Source organism: Adiantum capillus-veneris, chromosome 15 (genome assembly GCF_014529385.1).
Source record: "Adiantum capillus-veneris isolate H3 chromosome 15, ASM1452938v2, whole genome shotgun sequence".
NCBI classification, from domain to species: Eukaryota; Viridiplantae; Streptophyta; class Polypodiopsida; order Polypodiales; family Pteridaceae; genus Adiantum; species Adiantum capillus-veneris.
In genome coordinates this window covers 6,975,691-6,993,302 of record NC_140945.1, presented here as the reverse complement: position 1 = coordinate 6,993,302, position 17,612 = coordinate 6,975,691, and the positions used below count along the sequence as shown (strand labels likewise).

The window sequence follows — 17,612 nt, the reverse complement described above, 5'->3', positions numbered from 1 at the left end:
AAGGAGACACACACTCTCTCTCTCTCTCTCTCTCTCCACCACCCCCTTTGGTCTCTATGCTTTCGCACCATTGACTTTGATAGGGCCTGCATTCCTAGGGTTTCCCTAATCCTACACTTGTGCTATTAAATATGTGTTGTAGGTCACTTTCAGTGATTTTACACATTTATTAGCATTTTTAGCCATTTTTTGGATCATGAGTTTCTATGGCTGAGTCGGAAAACTTATAGTTTCCCTATATATGCAGACCCCCCCCCCCCCTCTTGTACTTTATGGCATGTTGTAACCAATGCGAAGAGCTTCCAATGTTTGAGCTCTCTCTCCTCTCCCTAGTGTTTTCATGTGCCATCGATCTCTCTCCCTCTAGCGCTTCCCTTCCCCTCCGTGCTCAACCCCTACTTGCAGTTTTTTCCCATGCCCGTTTGGTAAGCGGTACGCAATAGGAGTTTGATTTCAAGGAGATCTATCGCAATAGATCAAAATCCATGGGCTGCCTAGTCTTGAGAGGAGGTTTGCTCATGGTTGCAGACAAGATCATCATGCGATTCACAATTTTCCGCTGCACATTTGACAACATGATCAATTTCCAATTAGCATAGTTGTCTCTATTATTTTTGTCGTTGGCATTTGAACACCGGAGAGCCCCCTTGAGTTTGAGGTCACACTAGAAGAACTTTTGAGATTAAGGAAGATTTGAAGTGGCAATCCGATTGGAAGGAAACTTCTTTGAGCTCTCCATGCTCCTGCTCCATGTGATCGCACTCATTGATTCCAAAGCTGCCACCAAGCTCAAACTCCCCTTCTTCTCTACATGTGTCTCTCATGATTACTACCCAACCTACTCTCATACTATGTCAAAGTAGGTGATGCAGAAGTGTAGAGATAGAGAGAGAATGCACGAGAGAGAGAGAGAGAGAGAGAGAGAGAGAGAGAGAGAGAGAGAGAGAGAGAGAGAGAGAGAGAGAGAGAGAGAGAGATTCTCCAAACCAACACCCTCGGTAGTGAATTAGATGATTATTACAATGGGGGCAAGGGGTCCTTATACAGGTCTCAATCAAATTCCTAACCCAACTCTCATGTCAAAAAAGTGTAAAAATACCTAAAATGTCAAAAAAAATAAAATATATAGAATCACATTGGGCATTCACTTCAAATACAAAAACAATTCGAGGTTTATTGTGATGCTTCTAGTAGCAATCTGGGGTCTTAATGTGGAGGGCCATGTCATAGCTTACAAGAGTCGCATGTTTCCTAGACCGGAGAGAGTTGCACGCATTTATAAGAAGGATCTATTAGCAACGAGTGATTCATGCTCCGATTAATTGGCAGAATTACTTGCTTGGAGAAAATTTTATGATGTTGATGGGCCATTAGAGTTTGAAGTATTTCTTGACACACAAATAGCTTTCAGATAAGTAGATGAGATGGGCAAACATATTGTCGCAATTCCATTGCTATATGGTTTACATCGAGGGAAGAAGAACATGGTGGCAGATACTTCTTTTGCAAGCCACATATCCGCCATCACGGCAATGCACCATCAAATTTTGAGATGCTCGAGGAATATGCTACAAAGACATATTTTGTAGAAATATTTGACAAGGTACAGAGTGGGGAGAGTTTTTGCAGGATATTCTCTCAAGGAAGGTTATTTGATGCAAATATCCATGTTGTGCATGACACGTGGACTAAGGCAAAAGGTGTTGACGGAGTGCCAGAATCCTCCTTTTGTTGGGCACATCTGGGTGTGGTGTGTACTACACAAGAGGGGAACCACTCCACTCCTCTGTCAAAAATTACCTAGAAGGAATGAATTCACTAATCTCTCTCTCTGAGATATTAGGAGTACTGATGACAAGCTGACAATAATCTATGGAATGCCTTCATGGAAAGATGTACATTGAAACGGGAATTCCTAAAAAGAACTTGTTACATGTGCTTTCTTATGTGTGTATGTTTGAGTATGTATCGAAAAGATGAAATGATTGCAACATTTTATCTGTTTCACATGACGAGTGATGTGAATAGAGAGATTTAGTATATCAAAAGATATTTGTGAAAAGATCAACGCAGTCTCGATGTGATTGCTAAACAAGTTACAATAATCATGATTCATATCTAAGATCTCAACAGGAATAATGATGTGAAAGTGATGTGATTGTTCAGTGACGGGTGTCTTTGTGCAAGTGCTAGATGTGTGCAATCTGGTGCATGTGTGCATAGAGTCAGTGTCTCATGAGCTAGTTTTTGTCCTTTGTTTTGTAGGCATAATCGAGGGCGATCACTCTTCTTTCAAGGGAGGGGTATGTCACAAATTGTGATAACGCAAATACTTTGGATGCCTAAAGCCACTGGACATTAACAACCGGACCTAAAATGACCAACCATACCTACAAACTAGAAACCTAACACGTGGCATGCTTTTCGAATTTTCCGGCACAATTTGCGGGCTACCACATGGCACCACAGTGCATCAATTTTTGGGGCAAGTTTGCATGGGCTTTTCGAAGGGCTAGTTTTACCATATGAAAAGCGCGTTGTTGGGGTGCCCCATTAAGGGGCTCTTATAACCTATACAACAATGCCTTGGGGGTGGCTCTGGTAGATCATCTTGGAAGCAATTGTAGAGCACACCTCATGACTGTTGTACTTTGTGATCATCAATCAAGAAAGAAATACCAAAAGGGGTGCCAAGCTTTGGGGTCAGTGCATCTCGAGCGGAACCCCACCACTTAGTATCAACCTTTCTCTCTATCTCTCTATTCAATTCAGTTTTTTGATTCGTGTGTTGCTAATGATTTCTCGCTTGGGTGTCTGAGCTTGTTTCACGGCTAGACATCTTTCTCTATACAACAAAATCTACCAATGTTCTCGGTTTGCAATATCATTATACAACAGGGTTCATGGAGTTTATGTTGATCCAGCATGAATTTTAGTCCAACAAACACATTAGGAACATGAGTGGTCTTGTCACGGGAAACCAAATTATAGTGCTCCAGCTTCCAATGGTGGATCAAGTGTGGGACTAGCTCTAGTCTTGGGCAAATTCGAGTCTAGTGGACCTGACTACTACACACAACCCTCTTTGGCTAATAGGTAACAAGTCCGTCACCTACCTGGACTATCCTCCACCAATAGTCTATTCACCTTACCGCATCTATTTTGCTTTGGTCTATATGATAGATGAGCTGTCAATTTCATTATTGTTCTATCTTGGTCTAGAGTCTTTAGGCTTGAATCTGTACATACTCAGGCAATCACCTACCTTGACAATACTCCACCACAATAGTCTATTCAGCTTATCCCATCTAGTATAAATTTTGCTCTTGCAAATATTATGGATGAGCATTTTCATAATCAGTCTATCTTGGTCTTGAGTCTTGAGTCTGTACATAATACAACACTCTCCATGCACTGTTGAGCCTCTACATCCCCATTGTATCTTGTAATCCTTTGTTTAGATTTGAGAATGCGGCCAACCAATTCTTCTAGTTGATACATGAATCAATGACTTCAATAGAGCTTTGAGTACCATTGTGTGCAGTTATGTCTCTTCATTGTTATCTTCCAATAGTTATTGTCATTTGCTTGTGTAGTTCAATGAGAGTGAGACTTCGTGCGCACTCCACTGAGAGTCACCCACACACATCACTCACAATACGACACACTCTTCCTTCTACAAATCTTTGTGTCATGTTTATCATCCGCTACATTGGATTCACTGAGATAATATCCTTTGCGGCGGCAAATCGTGTCTTTAGTAGCAACAATGTATATCCCCACTCTGCAAAGGCAGAGATCTCCAACGATCATGCTGTTGCGATGGAAAGCCAATGGATCATTGACAATGGTGGTACTATGCACATGACATCTTCTCGTAATTTGATGTTTGATTTGAGGCTGTACAATAGTAAAGCTACTTTTGGAGACAACTCAATGGCTCCTATACACAAAGATGGGCCTATGGAGCTTATCCCGAAAGGCAACGGCAAAATGTGTCTCTCCCAAGTATTATATGTTCCTTGACTGTGGTAACATTTTGTGGGAGGGTGCATGAGGTTTGCAGTCTTTGCATGATGGACCTTATCTAGCTAAAAGTCCAAGGCACTAGCAGAAGCAATTGGACCCACTTCGATCTCTTTCTTTGAATTTTGGAGTCACACCCAATAGATGTTACTCTAAAGCAAGTTCCATTGGACTATGTCCCTTGGTGTGCTAAATGAGAGTGATGCGACTCTCTGGCAAGTTCCCTCAAAGAACTTGTGACATAGGAGTGCAAGAAGAGAGTGGTTCATTTGCACAAAGCAGCTATTTTTGAGAGGCTGATCACGATGATTATGGAGGTGTTGTGAGTGCCCATTTTAGAGGAGAGGTGTGCTTGCACTTGGGCCGCTATTGTCAGTCGTTCCCATCCATCTTCCATTGCCCCTTCTAATGGTAAGCTCATTAACAATCATAGTTCAAGATAAACAAAATTTCATATTGGTGGTGGAAAAGAATAAGACAACCCTTCCAGATTCTCTTTTCCTCTATGTGTGTGTGCCCATGTGTGTTGATTTGCATCCATATTCGTGTGCACTCGTGCAAGTGCATAGCAAAACGAGGCACCCTTTTCAAAAATATTGTTTCAAATCACTAACTAGAGTGCTTCATTAGTCCGAGGGTAAGAGAAAACAAGAACCTCTAGAAGACAAAAACTTGGGGGGCGGGGAGAGAGAGAGAGAGAGAGAGAGAGAGAGAGAGAGAGAGAGAGAGATGTCTATATTTTGTTATCGTCTTGGATGGACAAATATGACCTGTAGGATCAAAGGTACATGTGATATTTTATTATCGTTTTGGGTGGTCAAATATGATGTATGGGACCAAAAGATACATGTGATGAACTATATGGACAAGTGACTCTCAATGCTCAAGGATTATGTGATGAGACACAGTGAAGAGCCCACGCTAGGCTGGAGCGGAATGTATGTAGGTAGAGGTCATGGCTGAAAATGTGAAAAGCAGTTTCAAAATTCGAAGGTGAATTCTTTCCAATCTAATTCATCACAAATATGAATGTGTTCATGATGCTCAATAAAAAGTCTACCAAGTACTACCAACCATCAAGTTTGCAATTTTTGAAGTTTACTATGAACTGTTCTCTTTTTTTTTCCCAGTAAAAGCATCAAAATTTGTATTAAGAGGAAGAGATCAAAAGCCATTTGAACAAGTCAAAAAGCTGAGAGTATCGGTGTCTCAAACAGCAAATGCCCTAGGTGTCAATGGCAGGAAGATGACATTCCTCATCTATTCAAAGCTTCGGGTTTTATTCACTCTTTGGGCTTTGTTCCCTCTTGGAGTCAGTTAGTCTTAGGGAATTCCATAAATCAACTTTTGGAGGGAGAGATGCAACAGATTGTTTGATCAAGCTTACCAAAGTCCATGTATGAGTGTTCTTTTTTTTGGTTTGAACTTGTAGACAAGTTGAAGCTCTAGAAGTGTCTACTCTACAATATCAACAATCAGCATGATAGAGTCAAACGAATGATAATTGACACTAGAGTTGTAGATGCCAAGATGGTCAGACAAATTGCCAATGCTGAGAGACTTATTTCTCAAATTGACGATGTTATTCAAGCCTTGCCTTGAGGTGTTTCCGATCCAATTTGAGAACATCTATTTTTGTATGCCTCTCTTAGGACATCAACTATGTAGCTTGGGAGTGTACCGTCCTTTCGGTTATTGTAATATTTTGAACTATGCCCTTGAGCATGTAGTTTTGTGTGCCAAAGAACTTTATGACAAGCCTAGGACTTGAGACATGTTACAAAGAGGAAACCAAGATACCAAGCTACCACTTGGGTGATAAAGAAAGAGAGAGACCAAATTAGCTTCTTAAATCACCTTAACAGCCTTATCAGCAACTTCACAGTCCACAACTGTGGCCTTCATGTCACCTATATGACCCACCATGTCCCCATTTGGAAGATTCACCCGCACCTACAAGCACAAATAGCCTGATGCCACATCAATCAAGAAGAAAATTCTTGACCATAAACCTGTAAATGTTATTGAAGTCTACTTGATCATACTTGCCACTTAAAATTGCATCCCTGGCTCTCTCACCAATTTGGAGGGCTTTCATACCAAGCTTTTCATTAAAAGTGATACCTTGGTCACTTTGTATCTCCACATAGGTCTCCAGCTTGCTATCAAATAAGCCTGACCAATTCCCATCCCAGAAGAATGTAACATGTCTGACTTCACTGTCTCATTGTCTCAAGCGCCCAAAATGATTAATTTCTAAATATATTGCATAGCCCTCCTTAGCATGACGATTAACAACAGAAAACTGACTCGTCGGGCCTCTTCCAACTGTACCTGCATGCAAAGGTTCGGAGTCCTTTCTTTGCGAAGTATTCACTTGATGTCCGCTCAATTTTGAGAGGGCTCACCAAGTACTTTCTAGGGAGCTTCAACTCACCATCATATTGAAGCATACTTGCATAGTGAATTTTGGGCACACGCGCCCTATCAAAGTTAACAAAGTTTGCATACTCGAGAGCTTTTGCCAACATGATCATTATGTCTGCTCTAAAGTTGAAGGTTACAATTGCATCACCATCAACAATTGGAGCAACTAAATTTTGGGAACACGCACCCTATCAAAGTTATCAAAGTTTGTATACTCCAAAGCTTTTGCCAACATGATCATCCTGTCTGCTCTAAAGTTGAAGGTTACAACTACATCACCATCAACAATTGGAACAACAGATTTTCCATTTTTGTCCACAATCACAAATGGAGGACAGTATTGGTCATTGAATTTTGGATTATCTACCTTCAATTGCATAAGAGCTTCTATACCACTCTTGAACTTGTGAGGAGCTTCTCCCAGAACTTGTGCATCCCAGCCTCTTTTTACCACATTCAAGTCATTCTATTTCACAAAGTCCCAACAAAACTAACTCTTCAAGACTGCATTGCAGAACCAAATCAAAGTGAAACAATCAACAACGATAATTCCTATTGATCCTGTCTTGGCTCTTAAGGTGTTTGCATGGATGCATTAAGACCCATATTGAAATATTAGCAAGCTTTTTCAAGCCAAAAGGCAACTGTTGGTATTTGGTAATCACAAGGTACCTCATAGCGATCCATAGTTACATGCATACGCCCCCCTCCATATGCAAGTGAGGCATCCACTCCTTGTTTCCATAACTCTTCTTAATCTTTTTCGAGCAAAATATTGGAAACTATATATGCCATTTCAATACTTCTCAAGTGAAATTTTTTATGAAAGGATGTGTGTGTGTGTGTGAGAGAGAAAGAGAGAGAGGCTACTGATTGCCGTGGTTCAGAGGTGTGCCTCGAAAGAACGAGATATCAATCATAGTGCTTTAGAGGGGTACCTTGCAGAAAACCATGAGGAGGGTTAGAGGTTTGTCAAGCTCAATGTTCGTAATCATACAAGATGTCAGTGTTATTAATTGTTTGTTGTTCCATTTTCATGTTTCAAAAAAAAAAAAAACATGCAAGTTTCCTTGCACGAGGGAGTTTGCAGAGTCCTCCCCAATTTTTATAATACGAGGGAACGTGCCATTCCCACGGCAGCGTGCAATTATCAGTGTGTTCATAAACTGCGTTCGTAGTGTCAAAAATGTCAAAAATCATAGAATGATAATGATTACTCACTGCGCGATTGAATGTCTATCGTCGATGCACCTTGCATCAATGATGCTGGGCATCTCCTGCTCTTAACCCGTTGCAAGAGACAACAATGTAGGATGAAGGATATAGGCTTGTGACTAACTGGGTGGAGGAACTTTAGGAAGAAGCGGGAATTTTTATATTTCAGCTTGTGTCAATTCAGAGCCTATCAAAATTTACTCGTCGCTTCATACACCCAAATCTGGTGGAAGCAAGAAGGATGGTGCTCAACTGTGAAAGGCACATTAATAGTGGGCGATCAATATCAACTGATGTAAAGAGTTCAAACCAGATTATTTCTACCATATGCACTATTGTACTCTTGTTCTGATTAGTTCCAAACTGAAGTTTATGATGTTGACAACATCATAGAACAAATCAATCTCGTCCTTCATGTGCATAACCTGCTAACACCATAGTCCATGTTGTCAAGTAGTGTTTTGTACTCATCAAGCTTGCCACATTGCCAAGCACAATTTTTTTTTGCGACAGCACCACAATAGCCCCTAATTGCATAGGTGATTGCATTTGAAGGAAGGCCTTCCCTTCGCATCTGCTAAAAACATCTCAATGCTTCGTTGCCACAGCCATGTTGTGCATGTCTCATGAAAACATCCTAGCCATGAAAAAGCGCCTTTCTTTTGCATCTGGTGAAAAATCTGATTACTTCATTATTGCGATAGCCATGTTGGGTATATCCTGTAGTGCACCACATTTGGCATACATATCAACCAAGGCAGTGTCAAGCACGACATCCTTTTCCAAGAGCCTCTGACTAACAATATAATTGTGATTTTTCTTGTTAGTATCACCGTTGAAAAGCATACATGCATGACTCTTTTTTCAACAGTCCAATATCATCAATAATTCTTTTGCCCATATCAGCATCTTGCGAAACACCACATGCCTTCAAGATACAGGTGTAGGTAATTGCATACATGTCGACCAAGGCAGTCCAACCATAACATTTTTTTTCAACAACCCTTGACTAACGATATCATCATGAGTTCTTCTCTCCGTCCTAGCGTCTTCCAAAGTGCAACATGCCTTCAAGATGCAAGCATAGGTGATTGCACATCTAAAGAGAGATGCTCAATTCGCGTTCTATGTTAAGCATATCCCGCAATCAGTGCGTTCCAAGAGACGACATTCCGGATAGAAAGCTCCTCAAGCACTTTTTGGTGCTTTCCCAAGAACAACACATTACGCATACGCGATCGTTGCTCCTACGTAGTGCCACATGCTTTCAAGATGCAAGCATAGGTGATTACATCAGGAGAAATGTCCTTGCTTTGAATCTTGAAAATAGCCAGCCAGCCAGAGCTCCCTGGTCTTGTCACTGTTGGGCAATGAGATGCACTTGAGGACACGACATTCCGGACATCAAGGTAGTGTTACATGCCTTTAAGACGAAAGCATAGGTGATTGCAGTTGGAGAGGTGCCCTCCCTTTGCATCTACTGGAAACAGCCGAGGGCTCCATGGCGTCCCATGGATTGAGGAAGACCTCAAGAGAAGTGTTCAGAGTGGCGTCAGGTGTGGGTGTTGGAGTGTGCATCTGGCCACCCTTCTCCCCATCAACGTGAATGTTATTTGTGACACATAAGCTTTTCCTTGTGGACATCTTTGCTCAAGTTCTGGCCAACTTCTTACTATGCTGACAATGCAAAACCTTTTTGAAATCAATTGATAGATTTTGTGGAACCAATGCGCGTGCGGGGAATATAATTTCAAGATCTCGTTCATTGCGTAAAGGGCCACTGTGCCTAGACCAGAATGGCCAACCCCCATCTCATTAACCTTAACTTAATATTCATTTTATCTATATACACACAATCAAAGAATAAGGGTCTGGTGTGTTGCTGCACAGCTCCATCCACTACTTGTACTCTCATCTCTCACTCCTCTCCGTGCATGTGCAAGCATTGCATTCTCGCCACTTGATTTGTCTGCGTTGTGGATGCTTGGTATCCCCAACAACAAATTTATTGAGCATTTCCACTTGCATTAACCTAGCAGCCAGATCCTTGCTTATTCCAAGCTGCATTTTTTATTCTCATGCATTCAATATGTTCTACCTCCTCTTGCATCCCAGTAGCTGCATAAATATTAATCATTAAGACATATGCTGCCCCATAATGTCGGTCTAGTTGGACTACAAGCTCAAAAGTAAATTTTCCGAGCTTGACATTTCCACATTGTCGGCAAGAACCTAGAAGGGAGACCCAAATTGGACGATGATCAAATGACGACATCATCGTAATTACTCTCATTGCTTTGTTAAAGAGCCTTGTACGTCCAAAAAGATCAACCATGCAAGTATAGTGTTCTTTGTTTGGTGCAATGTCATGTCTTTCCCTCATGTTATCAAAATGCATATGACCCTCATCGACTAAATCTGAGTGGCTACATGCATAGAGCACATTGACATAAGTGATTGCATTGGGGGAAATGCCATCTTGCTGCATGCATTGAAAAACAGTCCAGAGCTTCGTTGACCCGCCCTTGTTGGGCATATCCTCCTATAAGTGCAGTCCAAGAAACTACATTTGGGGAGAAACCCTCCCTCCGCAATCGCTGAAAACACCCCTTAGCTTCCTGGCCCTGCCCCTGTCGGGCATATCCTGTAATCAGTGCATTCCAAGAGACTTCATTCCGGACAAAAAGCTGGTCAAGAACTTGTTGTGCTTTCAAAAGTACACCACACTTGGCATACATGTCAACAAAAGCATTGCCAAGCACGACATGTGTTTGTAACAGCCCCTGCCTAACAATCTCATCATGACTCTGCTTGCCCATGATAACATTTTGCATAATGCCACATGCCTTCAAAACACAAGCATAGGTGACCACACCCGGAGAGAAGCACTCACTTTGCATCCGATGAAAACAGCCAAGCACTTCTTGGCCTTGATCTTGTTGGGCATATCCTGCAATCAATGCATTCCAAGAGACTGCATCCCGGACATAATGCTCGTCAAGAACTTGTGCTTTGGAAAGTACACTACACTTGGCATACATGTCAACCAAAGCATTACCAAGCACGACAGTTTTTATCAACAGCCCTTGACTAACAAGCTCATCATGAATTTGTTTTCTTGTGTCGACGTCTTTCAAAGTGCCACATGCCTTCAAAATGCAAGCATAGGTGACTGCATCTGGAGAGAAGCCCTCGCTTTGCATCCGCTGGAAACATCCCAATGCTTCTTGGACCTGCCCCTATTGGGCATAACCTACAATCAATGCATTCCAAGAGACCGCATCTCGATCAAGAAGCTCGTCAAGAACTTGTTGAGCTTTCAAAAGTACACCACACTTGGCATACATGTCAACCAATTGCCAAGCATGACAGTTCTATTCAACAGCCCTTGATTGACAATCTCATCGTGAATTTGTTTGCCCATATCAATGTCTTGCATAATGCCACATGCCTTCAAAATGCAAGCATAGGTGACTGCATCTGGAGAGAAACCCTCGCTTCGCATACAATGGAAACAATTCAAAGCTTCCTGGCCCTGGCCTTGTTGGGCATATATCCTGCAATTAATGCAGTCCAAGAGATGACATCTCGGTTGGGAAGCTCGTCCAGAACTTGTTATGCTTTCCAAAGTACACCACAATTAGCATACATGTATACCAATGCATTGCCAAGCACGACATTCTTCTCCAACAACCTCTGACTAACAATCTCGTCATGAATTTGTTTGCCCAGATCAACGTCTTGAATAATACCACATGCCTTCAAGGCACAAGCATAGGTGACCGCATCCGGAGAGAGGCCCTCGCTTCGCAAGCTGCTTCTGGAAACCTGCGAACTGCTTGTGGCTGCAACTTGCGAACTGCCTGTGGATGCTTTTGGGAACCTGCGAACTGCTTGTGGAGAAGATCGAATTGCTGTGGCTGCAACTTGCGAACTGCTTACTTCTGGGAACTTGCGAACTGCTTGTGGAGAAGATCGAATTGCTCATGTGAGCAACACAGAATGCTTTTTTTATTTTATTCACTTGGTAGCTTTTGACGGCGTAGTTTTCTTTAGAGCTATTCAGCGCTGGGGTTTTTAAAGAAAAGAGGAGCCACATGGGCTAACGACAGGCCAGCGATTTGGAATTGCACACTACACTAATGAAGTAATAAGGCAAATTGTGAATATAAGCAATCATACCTGAGAGCATCAAAGACTAGAATCACGACCTTCTTGACAGCTGGTGGAGTCCAGCAATGGGGTCTAGTAGCAATATGCATTGGCTTGGTGGGTGTTTGTCTTGTGCAGTTGTCCTCAGCAGAGACTGCATGGAAGGAGCTTGAGTTGAATAGAGGGATCTCGTTGCATGTAAGGAGGAATTCCCGCATAAAAATGAAGATGCCTATGTCGTGCAAACCTGAAATTATGAATATATAGAAATAGACACACCATGCGTTGTTCAAGCTTCAGCTCCATTGTTCCGTCTTCACAGGACTGCTTGCTTACTCTGAGTTAAGCAGCGGGAAGGTGGTCAAACTTGACACTCGCAAACCTTACACTTCTTCCAACAAGTGATAAAATCACGAGGCCTCTCCTTGAGAGCAAGGGTGGAAGGTAAAAAGACCATTTCAATTTAAAACAGTGAGAAAATGACTAAGCTTGCCATTAGAGCCGAGTCATACCCAATCTAATAGGGGGACAAGAGAAAAATTTTTGATGTCTTGTGCATCTGTAGCGAACTGCAACTTGGGCCACAAAGGAGCATAAAATAAGTGAAGCTTCTCATTAGGCAAACCTCCAAAAGAATAGCTTAATCTCTTCAAAAATGAAAGGGATATCGTAATGCTAATAGAGCTTCTGCAATTCTACAAGGAAAATTGGATTTTCCGAACTTGGATTCCTTCCTCCCCTCACTCCCCCCACTACCTTTAAGTATGACTCAATTCCTTAGACTAGAGAAAGTCCATATTAGCATACATTAACTAGACCACCTTTCATTTTCAAAGGTATCATGTGTGAAAAAATGAAGGGTGTCATGTGTGTAGGCCCTCTTTCCTTGCCAAATGCAACATGAGCAACATTAGGACACAAGCTAGGGCTACAATTTCCCTTGGTCTCTTCTAATTTTAGCCCCATCTACCATCTTGAGGCCCGAGTCTCATTGTAGTATTGTTTACTTCCTATTATGTGAAAAGTGATGCAAATAAAGTGGCTTATTCTATCCTTAGCGATATTTGATCAAGACTTTCAAGAGATTACACCTCTCGAAATTAAGAGGAACCTATGGGCAAGAAGTAAAGCCTCTCAATGCAACACAACTTTAACCTTAACACGCTTTTCCAAAGAACTATAAACTACAACCTATCACTCTACAAAAATCTAAAAACTGGGCACAAAAGAGATCTTCTCTTTGGTAAGATACATGTTTTCATTAATCTAATGCTTAAAATCAACATGTTTTCATTAATCCAATGCTTAAAATCAACATGCCAAATAAAAAATTTCAAGGTCTTGTCATTTTTCATCACAACCATGAGCTTGTGACACCCATACTTTTGTGTGCATCAAATACCAAACATGCATAGCACAAGAGCAAATTGTGAAATATCATGTCAATTTTTAAAACAAGCATGCATAAGAGCTTTTATATAGCCATCAACAAAGGCTTGGCTTTAGCATTTCTTCAAGTCTCCAACACAAAGACACTAGAGCTACATCTTTCTTTGGTGTCTTGCACATGGTATGGGCCATGTGTGAAAAAAAGATTCAAATTTACCATTTGCTATGTCAATTGTACAAGAATGGAGTATGTGTCGTCCAAGTTAGTCAAAGACAGTGAATAGATACAAGGATTTGAATCATCAAGCATTGCTCAGATTGCCTACACCTTGCATGTGCGAGAATAGTGTAAAATCATTTTGTTTCCCACTGCCTTGATATGCAAAGTGGTGGTTGGTAGAACTAGTATTCATGACTTGTACCAAATGCATCTTCAACAAATATAATATCACAAGCAAGTAAAAGAAAGCCAGCTTGAGCAAGATTCCAACCAGTCACCAAGCCAAGTCTGACACAAAAGGAAAGGACTATTACAGCAAAAACACAACCCTCATCATCACACCGAAAGGACCTCCAATCTTAATTGTGATCCCCTTCCAAGGCAGTGTGTTAGGGTAAGCCCAAGCTATTGGCACCACATGGGAAAGATTCCTAGTCTACTAGGATTAATGAGAAGATAACATGGTCCAATAGGAAAATGATGCAACCTCTCCAACCAATGGACGTGAAGCACCAAGCCTATTTGAGAGGCTATTTTCAAATCAATCCTTGCACTTTGAGCTGTCATCATTGTGTCTATACTCTACCTTTATAATGTTTTTGTATTTGGAATGCTTGTGCATGTAGTTAATGTACTACTTTTGCACTCCCTCTATTTCATCTTTGATTGCCTTATATGTTTACTAAAACGCTTGTCTAACTTGTGCATACAACTATCCTTATGGTATAGTTAGCATGCCTCAAAATTGCATATTGTTCCCAAGGAATGGCCTGCAATAAATATGCATGTTAGTGTGCACCAAAAAAATGACTTTTTGTTTATTCTTAATCGATTAAAATTCAATAGCTCAACTACATGATGTGAACCATATCTTAGGAAACCCAACAAAACTTTGATGTAGTTTAATGGGAAATTTGGCAAATCCTTAAAATTGACTTGAAAATTATGATACTTTTCATTGTGCCTTTGTCACCTTGGTTGACAACAATGTTTTTTGCAAACATTCTTTTGTCATATATAAGTGCATGCTATGTGATGCTCAATAGTGATGCTTGGTTCACTTGCTTACAAGGAGAAACAACCTCCAAAAGTTGTAGCCTTATGGTTCACTTTGTGAGTAGTTGTATTGAATTATGATACCTTTTCTTTCAATGTTGAGGATTAAGTTGCATGCCTATAAAGTTTTCTTTGAAGCATATGAAATGCTCTTTAATTTTCCTTGGGGATGATGTAGCAATATTGATGTAAGACAAATGTTTTATCTATCAATAATTGTTAGCTCTCTTTATTTTTGTTAATGTATGCTAATTGTCATTTTCAAGCAGAGTGCAGTCACTTGCTACTTTGTTGAGGACTAAGTTGTATGCTTATTGTCAGAGAATCTAATACTTACTTTAGATTCAATGGAATCTTAACTTATGAAAGGAGTTTTCCTTAAGAAAATTCTTTAGAGGAGACTAGAGGTTGTGCCGGTTGATTTCATTGCACATTTACACATTAGAACATTAAAACCATGTATATAATTCAAAGAGAATACCAAAGTTAAGATTGACAACTTGATAATGACCTGATTTTCTTGGAGTCGATCCCCCTCTAGAAGGTCTTTGCATTATAATTCATTCTCTCTCAAAAAGAGCTTCAATTACAACACTACTTGTGCTCTTGCGGAGCTTTCTTTGAACCAAGATGTGTTCTTCAAGATTCCATGGTGTAACCCTCCTTCCCAAGCCGTAAACACCCCAATGGGGAGAAAGAACAGTGAAGTAAGAGATAGATGAGGGTGAAAAAAGTATTTTTGTAGCAAGAGATATTATACTTCATATATGCTTAGTCCATGAGCAAGATATAAGCTTGATAGAGTAGTAGAAGATGATGAAGAAGAAGGAGATATTTCACTTGCTTGGATTTGCATTCATCGTCAAGCTCTTAAGCATAGAGTCTATCTCTAGAGCTCCCATGAGAGAGAGAGAGAGAGAGAGAGAGAGAGAGAGAGAGAGAGTTTTCTTGGGCACTTGAGAGTGTGTGATTGAAGAAGAAGAGAGTAAAAAATCTAATGAGTCTCTCCCTTTGAATCCATGCAAACTTACCACTAGTCTTCAAATGGAATGCCTACAACTTGACCAATGAGAAGTGAACACTCCAAAGTGCAACTCATGCATGCTCACACAATTGTTCATGCTTGCTAAACTTGAAAAACTTGCCCTCCTCTTTCTTGGACTTTACGTGGCAAGTGTACACACCTCACTTACTCACACGAGCTTGCTAACTTCACATAAAGCAAATATGTGCTACTTTGGATATGTGGTCTAGCCAAGCTTAGAGTCAACTTTCTAACTAAGGAAGGGCTGATGTAACCTTGGACATTAGCTTTTTTTTTAATTTATTAAAAACCATAAAATTACCCTTTAATTTAACTAGCTCAAGTGTAAGACCTTTGCACAAACCTTTGGAAGCTTTATGAAGCTGACTTGGGTTAGAGCCTATCTGCTAATTTAGGACTTGCTCAATTAAAACGGACTTTGGTAAAAACAAAACTCACCCTTGGGATTTAAAGCTTCATCTCTTGTTCAAAACCTTACCACATCGCTTTGGAGGTGCCACCGAGCTGCTCTCAAAGCCTGCTAAATTTAGACTGTTTGTGGCAAGTTAGAATTTTATCATAAGGCTTTCAAAACATCATAGTTGTTATTATATGCATACTCTACTAAGGGCAAATACTTTTCCCATTGATTTTTTTAATCTACTTTTGTAACATAGGCTTTAAGTAGATCCATAACAGTTAAAGTAAGCTAGGTTGCCTCGGGGGGTGCACTATGTAATCATGTTAATGTATAACGCGAGTTCAAAAGGAGGGGTTTTAAAATGCAAAAATTGTAAGCAATTTAACAAAGATACTTTAAAATAAGGGGTTTTTATATTCAATTTTGGGAAAATCTCCTAAAATCAGGGGTCATTTTATGCATTTAGACATGCTAAAAGAGGGGGGTTTTTAATACTCCATGAATGCACGTTATATAGGGGGCACTGAATGGTGAACTCCCCAAGTAGGTTGCTTCCCTCTATCATACTTTTTCTTTTAATATACAAAGCATTTGGCAACATAGTTGGGTATGTCTAGACACCTTCATGTTGGCCAATAAAATTACATTGTTACTCCCTTGAGAGTAGCTTGAATCCCTCTATGTCTTGCATAAGGTTGAACGTGAGATTTGTATGTAACCTTTTCACGTAAGCTATGTGTAACACATAATCTATTGCCATAGAGAAGATAATCATCTTGCAAATTGTATGGTTCTCTTTCTTTCCTAGTGCAATATCTGACATTACATCTGTGAAGTCTAGATCCGTAGCATACTCTTTTATTATAGAGAATAGATCATTATAAGTAGATATTGATACAACAATCACCCTCGGTCTTCGTGAAAGAGCATCGACCAGTTGGTTGTGCTTACCAGTTATGCGATAAATATGAAAGTTAAATTGTGTTTTTCCACCTCATTTGTTTATTACTTGATTTAGTTTGCGTCAGTATGCGCAATATAAATGGAGTGCCTAGGAGATAATGCTTCCATGCATCCAAGGCATGTACAATAGCTAGCATCTCTTTTTCATATATTCCTAGATTCTTTTCTTGGTCATCCAATCTCCTACTTTCATATGCTATGGCATGCTTCTTGAAGTAAAATAGCTCCAAGGCATTGTTCATAAGCATCACAGTAGACTTCAAAAGGCTTTGAAAGTTCTGGTAATATTAACATTGGTTGAGAGGTAAGCTTCACTTTGAGATCTTCAAAAGATTCATTCTCTTTTGCAATCCATAGAAATTTAACAATCTTTTTAGTCAAATCATACAATGCCCCTACTATGAATGAGAATTGTTCTATGAAGCATCTATAGTATGCACATATTCCTATAAATTCATGTAGATTCATTGGTACATGCCATCCTTTTATTACCTCCAACTTTTTAGAGTCCATTTGGATACCTACTTGGGGAGAGAATATGACCTAAATATTGAATCTCCTTTAAAAAAAACTCACTTTTATTTTGAATAATATAAACCTTATTATCTCTCAAAACTTGAAATATTACCTAAAAATACTGCTTGTGTTTCTCAATAGACTTGGATTAGATGATAATGTCGTTAAAGAAAACTCCTATGAAGCTTTGATGAGGTCTAAAA

General features: G+C 40.2%; 1 protein-coding gene and 1 pseudogene across 1 annotated transcript in view; one reads left to right on the top strand and one right to left on the bottom strand.

Annotated features, from left to right (window-relative positions):
* The window catches only part of LOC147440218 (putative glucan 1,3-beta-glucosidase A), a 71,117-nt gene that overhangs the window by 13,097 nt on the left and 40,408 nt on the right, over nt 1-17,612 (top strand). The window lies entirely within an intron of this gene.
* Nucleotides 2,270-7,152, bottom strand: LOC147440219 (2,3-bisphosphoglycerate-independent phosphoglycerate mutase-like; annotated as a pseudogene).